The 9,479-nt window shown below is 35.9% G+C and overlaps 1 long non-coding RNA gene across 1 annotated transcript; it reads right to left on the bottom strand.

The window, feature by feature from the left end:
* Positions 1–642: 642 nt before the first annotated feature.
* Positions 643–4,006, bottom strand: LOC145795564 (uncharacterized). Its single transcript, XR_014336681.1, has 3 exons — positions 3,676–4,006; positions 1,157–1,207; positions 643–1,016 (listed from the first exon to the last, which is right to left on the bottom strand). It is a non-coding gene; the product is annotated as an uncharacterized LOC145795564 (long non-coding RNA).
* Positions 4,007–9,479: the final 5,473 nt, after the last annotated feature.

Raw genomic sequence — 9,479 nt, 5'->3', positions numbered from 1 at the left:
TTCTCCTCCTCCTATAGTTATCCATCATATATTTTGAGTCTGACTCTCTATATCCTCTCCCTTCAACCTCGTATGCTGAAACACCTGTCTTTATTACCTTTCTCATCTTTCGCCAAGAGCCTGAAAAGGAATTTTCCATATATCTTGCATCTCCTCTCAACTCTTCCGCTTCCCAATTGTAATCAATAGGTAAAGCAAAACTTTCCTTATACACAACTGCATACACTACAACAAAAAAGAATTTTTACGGCACCAAATGCACATCGTGTATACAATTCTTTGACGTGCAAGATAACGTCATATTATGACCAATTATGAAAAGTCATTCACTTTCAACGACATGCCGTAGTACGCTGTTAAAACCCTTTAACAACAAATCTTGTGCTCCGTTTTTTATTTTTCCACAACTACTTTTGCATATTGTTAATTCAAAGGACAAACCACGATGTTCATTACCAGTTGTTAAATATTTAATACAACGGCATAGTTTGCCTGCCGTAAATAACCCATGTTTCTCAACATTTTTCGCATACCATAGTACATAAATATATATATATATATATATATAATTCAGCAGATTCTATTTTACCTATTTTGTACAATCTAAGAAAACATTACAAACAAACTTTAAAAACATATATATAAGCATCAATTAACCACCAAAATATTATTTCAAACATAAAAATAAATATAAAAAATAAAAAATAAATTGTCTATAAGTTCTGAATATTCAAAAACTAACTATACATTCCAAACCATCCTAAAACTATGTTTCTAGACATCAAAAACTATCCTCAAGTTCAAAACCGTCCAAAACGTTCTAAATCATCCAAAAAAAACTATCCATAAGTTCTAAACCATACAAAATTTATCCGAATCATCTTCTTGTGAGTGTACCATCATGGGCTGATTTAATTGCATCAACACTCGACTTGTGCCCTCCATATCTTTGTGTTAGGAAATTCCTAGCAACTTGGATTTCGTCTTCAAAAACTTCGCTTCTTAGAGCAACCAAACTTGAAACAACATCAACATAAAGAGAATATATTAATTAGAGACCATAAGCATGGATATGGGCTCCATATGTAAAATTGACAGAAGCTTGAAAAAAAAAAAGAAAACAAAAAACACAAGTATAAAAAATGTGCAAGTTTACCTCGGTTTCTCCATGAGAATGCTTCTTGCCCCTTGCACCTTTGCTTGGCTCCTACAAGTTTTAAGTGAGTTTTAATTAATCTTTTTAAAACTTTGTGAAATATCCTTCTATCTAAAAGCTAGCTATATATCGAGACAAAACAACATATTACAAAAGCTTGAAAGAAGCAAAAGCATCACATGTAGGTATAAACTAGTGACAAAGCATCGTGCTTTGCACGATAACACATGCCCATGAATCAACAAAATGCATTGCCCATGACAGTTGTGAATGCAAAGTTGAAGGTCAATATTCAATTGGTTAACCAATTGAATCAACAAAATGCATTGCCCATTATTATTACTCAATAGAAGGTGTCATTGATATTCATAGCCATCATTATCACTAAATAAAAGGTGTCATTGTATAACAGAAGAACAAACATTTGGTCTTTTAGAATGATTTGGAATCAATCCTTTACATTGATATTTCCTCTTTCCTCTCATAAAAGCAAATTGAAAAACCTAAAATAAGCATAACAAACATGATATACCTTGCGTTCAAAAAAAACTAAAAAATAAAAACATGATGTACCTTGCTTTGCCTTTCTATGGGCAGCTACGTCGGAACATAAAATAGACTCCCAAAAAAGTTAAACAAAGAGTAAGCCTCACATACAATTTTGCTTTTCGAGCTAATGTGAGGTTCTGAATTTAAAGCAACCAAGGAAAAAGAAAGGCAAAAGTAAATGAAAAAGAAAAATGTAAAAAAAATTGAGTAGCACCAATGACACCACACAAACAAGACATACCAAGGGTTTTGATGTAGTATCAAGGCCTATAGATTTATAGAACCAGGACCTTCAATTCCTTCGTTGTAGATATATGCAAATTACAAACAAAGAATGAGTCTATTTTTGAAAATATTAAAAACATAAAAGCAAAAAAAAATCACAAGAATGAGGATGAGAAAGAAATGTGCACTCAAAGTAATAAGTAAAGTATTAAAAATATTCTTTGTTTTGATGAGTAAAGTAATAAGAGTAAAGTATTAGAAATGTGCCCTTATATTGCTCTTTGTTTTGATGAGTGGCTTCTAGTTTCTAACCATAATATTATTTTCTTTCAAATACATTAATAAAATGGACTAAAATCTAGCTATGCTCACTTTTGTTTTATAGTATGATATCACTTATCATAAAAATGCATGGACTTTGTTAATTTCAATTGGGAAATACTATTCACCTTCTTTAGCTATTTTATTTTCTTTTTGAGTATCAATATAAAAAAAACTCTTCGACTTCTTTTTCTGGAGATACTGCAATTGGAGTAGGCCTCGACCTATTCGTCATGTAAGACCAAAACTGCAACCCAATTACAAGGACTGTCATCATCTACATTCCAAGAAACCAATTTTCCATTGGGATCTTGAAGGTCAGCTTTGAAGACTATCAAGCTAGAACATCATCGTTTAGAGATGGATTCAAAGATCTCACAGAAATAGAAAATAGAAGCATCACAATTACTAGTAACAGACTAAACAACTTCATTTCTAATCTCTAGCCGGAAACAAACATTAATCAGTTTTCTCAATCTTCCATCAAAGATTATACCTCTTCTAACCTCGAATACAAGCTGTATCTATAAAATAAAAAATTAAATTAAAAAAAAAAAAAGGTCTAACAAACTAAGAAACAAAACACAATAGTCCCCAAAATACAGAACAAGAGAATAAAGTCATTGCTTGATTTTGCCAAGAAATCCAACTCAGAGAGAAAAATGGAGATGAAAATCAAGCTGAAACAGAGCTAAAATAACTGATATCTTTTAAAGCAAAACCTAACTTTATATATATATATATATAGATGTATGTATATATGGTTGCTTCTAACGGCTAGAAATTGAGAACCAAAGAGAGCTCGACAAAAGAAAAATGTGAAAAGAAGGCAGAGGCTCCGTTTGGCAAGAGCTAAACAGGACTTCTTTTTTTTTTTTTAATTTTAGCCACAAAAAACAAAATAGGTTATTTTAGCCGCAAAAAATAAAATATCACGTCTAACCCATAACCATTATATTCTTCTCTCACAAAAAAAATTAAAAAAGCCAAAAAGCCAATATCCTCTTCCCAAACCAAACTTTTTAGCCCGAGCTAAAATAGCCACAAAAAAAAAAAAAAAAAAAAACCAAAAAGCCAACCCCCTTCCCAAACGGAGCCAGAGAAGACTAGAACAAAGCATAACAAAACAGGCACATTAGCAACGAAAAAAAAGCCAAGAAATCAAAGGCACAAGTTGAAACAGATGCGACTCATTAAAGGTAAAAACGGTTTTGAAAACCCTAGAAAAGTACTGATTCGAGCTTGAAGGAGCCATGAAGGAACAAGGTTGAAGAAAGAGAGAAAGAGTTCGATCTAGGAATTACAAAATGATGAGAGCTTAGTATTTGAAGTACCAGAAAGCAAGAACGCGAACGAATAGAGTCCTAATCTTAAATGGAGTGAATGTGTGTGGGAGAGAAAAAGAGAGGAAAATCTGAACATACCTGAGATTTTTTCCGGATCGAAGAGAAGAGAAGAACCAGTCTCGCCGCCGAATCGTTGAGCCGTCGAACTAGTCTCGAACCGTTAAGCGTTGCTGCCGCCGAACCAGTCTCGCCGAACTGTCGATCGCTGCCACCATCGAGCGTTCCCTTTCGAAATCTCGCGTCGCTGAGCACCAGTCTCTCCTTCAAACCCTCTTTCTTCTCTCTCTTTCTTCTAGGTTATCCGATTTACAACTTCGTATCTTCTTTTTAGAACCCAAATATTTTGATAAAAGAAAATTCTAATGTATTTTTCGTCATTGATGCCACATCGTATTTCATTTGGTGCTTTTAATTTTTCGGTCATACCATTCACGACATAAATTGTGTGTCGTGGAAAATACAATATTTTAAACGATCGGCTTTTTATGCATCGTAAAAAGTATAATTTTTAACGATTGACTTTCTGTACACTATGAAATGTTCAATATTTTTAACAGTTGTTGTACGCATGTCGTGTATAATTAACGTATTAACGGCATGTCATATGCATGTCATAAAAAATTTTATTATTTACCGTTAACATTATAAGCAGAGATGGACCGAGGGCGGACCGCCCCCCCCAAAAAAAAGTTTTAAAAAAACCCCTAGATATAATATTAAAATTGCAAATACTTTTAAATTGTATAGGTTCGCCACCCCAAAACTTTTGCAAAAAATTTAAAAACTGCTACCTCCTAAATTTTCTACTTTAAAATTTAAAATTTTAATTATTTTTCTAAAAATAATAATAATAATACTTTTTGTTAAGTATAATTATTTTTTATTTTAAATTTAGTGATGTTAAAATAATTGAGAATTTATTTGTTAATATATAAAAGTCTTTTTTGTTTGATTAGGACCCAAATTTTTTAATTGTTTGGGTATAACTAGATAAAACAAATAAAAATACTAACGTGTAACTTGCCCCACGCTTGAAAATGTCCCCAAATTCTTATTAACCTAATTGTTTAAGCCCTCTTCTCCACTTTAAGCCCGCTTCTCCACTTTACTCTCTCTCTCTCTCTGTGTAAATGATATGAAAGCTGGATAAGAACTCGCAGAACATACAAAATATTCGTGGTCAATGGTGCATTTTCTTCAGTTTCTATGGCGACAACAGAATGTGCATTTTTAGCCATGAAAATTGTAAAGACTAGATTGCGTAACAGGATGGAGGATGATTTTCTTTCAAACTACTTGTTAACATATGTTGACAAAGACATTGCTCGAGATTTTGACGTAGATTCCATCATAGATGCTTTTTATATTATGAAAGAACGTCAAGCACAACTTTAGATGCCTAAGTAGATATGTAAAGCAAATAGTTGCTTTTTTGAAAATTAATATGGATTTATTAGAACATATCCAATTGTATTTTGATAATATTTTGTAGTTATATATGATGGTCGGAAACATCTAATTATATATTTTAGTGATATTTGGGTAGAAATTGATATTGTATATCACATGCTCATTACAAATTTTTTTATTGCATATACACTCGCCCCCCCCCCGGCGGAATATTAGAATCCTGCGTCTGTACCTGATTACAAGCTGTAAAAAAATCATCGTTATTAGCATTCACGACCTACACAATAGACATGTCGTAGTTAAGAAATTATTTACGACATGCAAAAAAAGTAGGTCGTAAAAGTGACAAATCACAGCTTACATTTACTGTATGTCATTGATGTAAAGCCATAAAAACCCAGTTTTGTTGTAGTGATAGAGATAGTGACTCTCGGTTGGAATCCTAATATCCCTTTGCGAGTTGTCGTTAGGATTATATGCTCTTACATGGTTCCTGCCAATTTTCATTAGAATCTCACCATTCTTTGTAAAACACAATGGTACTACATTATCACAAATATGCAAGTTAGGCAAATTCGATAGAATGAACATGGTAGTCGAAGATTCTTGGATACCATATTTCTTTATCACCAACACGTCAACTCTATCCACATGATCGGTTGGGTGCTCGCAAGAGCGAACCATACAAAGACATCCTTCTAAAATCCCTAAACTGAGTAGAATATCTCCATCTCCATCCTTAGGTTGTGGCCTTGGTAACTTCTTGAACATATTCTTCCATGGATTGAAGTAAATGATTTGATGGGGTGCAAAGAAGCGACCCCAACTTTCTTCAGAAGCAAACCAATGTAGATTTTCATTCACAATAGGACCCGATTTCACACTAGAAACACAGTATGGGAAGTGAACAATTGTCCAAGTTTTTCTTCAAAAACTACCAATTACAACCAATCCATCGTAACATGGAGTCTCATGAGAAAGCGCCATTACAACCTTGTACTCATTATTCGAGGAGTCAAAGCAAAGCCCAGAAACAACACTGTAGCCACTATCCCACAGCCAATGATATGAGAGGGCTTTCCTCAAACACTCGGTGAGCGGATTGCACAAGAAGAAATCATCGATAATCCGACTAAGCAACAACTGAATAAGCAATAACCCATTACATGAACCCAATATTTCAATGTAATAATGAGATACGATTTTTTCAACAGGTTCAAGAACACTTTTCACCAGACAAGCTTCGTCAATGGAGTGAAGATAAAACCTTCCACAAATTAGAACTTTGTTTCGTTGAACGCTTTTCACAGAACCTGATTGAATCAAAGAACACCATTGCTTGGAAACATGCGTGAATTTGACAAGAGATTTGAGGGGTAACCTTGAGAGAATTTCGATAACAATTTATTCAGGAAGGTTTCCTCGCCACTTTTTCTTCCCTAAAATTGTTGAAGAGATAGGGTTTTGACTATGGCCCATTTGGGATGAGGGTTTGGTCTAAAATAATCATATAGAACAAAATAGGTTATTTTAGATAAATATGACAAAATGTCACATCCAACTCATATTCATTTTATTTTTTCTCTCATAAAAGTTAAAAAGTCAAAAAATTTATCCTAAACGAGACTTTTTAGCCCTAAGTTAAAAACATCAAAAAGCCAAAAAACTAACCCACATCCGAAACAAACCCTATATATACTGGTGGGTGTGTTGTATTACTAAATTTGTAAAATATAAAGTTTGATTTTGATAAATCTTTAGAACATAAAATTTGATTTTAATTTAAAACTATATATATATTCCATTTCATATTGGTGTGGACGTGCCCGCGTGGGGGACCCCGCTACAGTTCGGACTCGATTCGCGTCACGGTTCTTAATCTTGAACCAAAGAGTCTAAATCTGGCAAATCGTTTTGAGAAAATAATTTTTAGGAAAGAAGTGCCAAACATGGACTGCTTTGCCAGATACAGAGTCGCCACCTAAATATTTTTTATGGGGGAATTTAGGAAACCCTAACTCGGTGCCGAAGGCCACATGTCCGTCATCACCGGAGTTGTCTCGGCTCGGGAGCTAGGGTACGATTGGGGAAGGTCAGCTATGAGCACCCCCTCTCGCCCGGTCCGAAGACCGGCCTCTACTAATCATGATATCCGTTTTTGAAAACTTTATGTGTTCTTATTCCAATTGTTAGCCTAGAATTACTATGTTATGCGCACAGCAAACAAGTATAGACTAGATTGTCTAATTTGGAAATAAGAATTGCATATCCATTTGTTTTGAAAAAAATGTTTTGGAATTTTGCTACTCGTAAGTGGGCTAAAATACGGATTTCAATAAGCTATTCCAACTCAGACAACCCAACCTTCACCCACAGGCATTCGGTATGCTAAAACATATTGTCATGGCAACACTCACACGCATGCGGTATGCTAAAACATAAATACTTACATCGTACTCCGTGCCAAAACAATAAACTAGTTAGCAAACATGCGTGATCCTAGTTCATGTCAAGTTGACTAATGCAACACATGCAAGATGCAATTAGAGTAGGCTCGGCTAACTTAATCATGGCATGCGAAAATGCGATCAATTTGATGCATGTATTCAATTCGGAATTGGGGTACAAATGCAGTTAGCATGATGTACCGAGCCTAATGCATGCAATACAAATGCATGAATGCACGCATGCATAGCATAAGGTATGCTGATTTCAAAAATGCCCTAATCTACCATCATAAGCAGGTAAATAAAAGGGAAAAAAGATGTGAGGTTGGAAGACATACACACACTCACGCACACTTATTACATAATTGCCCTCACTCGGAGGGACCAAATGAATATTACAATCCGAATAATAAACAAATAAATTATTACAGAACTTCTAATTTACTTAATAGGATAAATGCAAAATGAAGAAAGGTGGCCACAGCCCCCTGCCTCGGGATGCGCGTGTGATGCATGCTCGAAACCCGGTTCGCCTGGAAAACCCGTGCCATACCCCTGCCACCTCTGTTTATACTGCCCTGTCTCTCTCTGAAAATTGCCAAAGCCCTAGGACAAGTTCCTTGCATGCTGCAGAGTACCACCGGCTAGGGGAAATTCCCACCGGCAATGCAGAATTTCCATCGGCTGTTTTTGGGTTTATCGGCCATTCATCAATCGCCGGTCGGCACTGAATTATGCCGGTCGGCAGAAGCTTCCTGCAGAAGACAGATTTGACAGCAACAGAGAACAGACAATATATGGCATGGGATTTCAGGCACATGTGAGCATGGTCATGCTTCCCATCATGCTTTGAGCTCAGGAAAGCATAGCCCTCGATCCTCGAGCCATCAATGGTGCATGATAGCCCAAGGGATCAAGTTTGCCACTTGATGTAAAGATGCATGCAACACACAAATGAAGACCAAGGCCTTATCATGTTGAAGTCAAAGGCCCCGGTGACCGAAAGTTAAGGCACGTTACATCACTTATGGTATGAACGCCCCTCAACCCTTACACTTGGTTTGACACCCCAAACCAAGTAAACAAGGCTTAAAATGTAACATGATATCAATATGCAAGGCATGCCAAGCATCATGCAACTAGTATGTCAAGCATGCAATGTTAGGCACACAAGATGCAAATGCAATGTAAATATGGATACTTTAAGCAATAGAATCATCATGCTACAACACCTAATGAAGCAACCATACATCAAACATGAAACAAGCATGCAATGGTGGCTTAAAATGGTGAAGGGGCAGACCTTCACCCTCCTCAAAACAGTGGCCAAAAGTGTCCAAAAGGTGGGCCAATACTCATGCCAACAAGCAAGCCAAAGGTCCTAAGGTTAAGACACAAAAAGGAAGCATTTCACTCCCACTAACATGACCACTTATGGCGTGGCTTGGACAAGCCAAAACAGAATTTTAACATGCAAAAAGGGACTCCAAAACTTCCTAATATGGCAGCTAAAGTGGCTCCAAAGAGGTGTGTGCACCAAGGCTCATATCTAGGCATAAAAGGGCACACCCTCAAGGCATGGAAGAGGTCACAAATGCAAGCATACAAGCATGATTTATGGACTGAAATGGGGTCCTAAATGATGCCAAATCATGAGGATGATCATAGTTATGCATGCTAGAGGTCAATATGCTCAAGGCTTATAAGCCAAAACACAAAGAGATGACACCAAACAAGGCAAGTATGACTGAAATGAATGGCCAACAGACCTTAAACATGGTGAAATAATGCCAACATCTTCATGGAATCAAGCCAACACATGCAAGAATCATGGCCTAAACACAAGATACAATCCTACGCCAAATGGAGGAATGTAAAGCAAGTATACTAAGCATGCAAATGGGTACAAATCCGGCCAAAAACAGAGATCACATATGACCTAAAACACCCAAAAAACTTCTGAAATGAGGCCAAAAAAGATCAAGCATGCATGTTACCCTTTTAAGCCAAAATGCAAGGAAACAA

The sequence above is a fragment of the Camellia sinensis genome, chromosome 7, assembly GCF_055761805.1.
Source record: "Camellia sinensis isolate YWXY chromosome 7, ASM5576180v1, whole genome shotgun sequence".
In the NCBI taxonomy this organism is placed as follows: domain Eukaryota; kingdom Viridiplantae; phylum Streptophyta; class Magnoliopsida; order Ericales; family Theaceae; genus Camellia; species Camellia sinensis.
The sequence above is the reverse complement of the archived record's forward strand: the minus strand, read 5'-3'. Positions and strand labels throughout refer to the sequence as shown.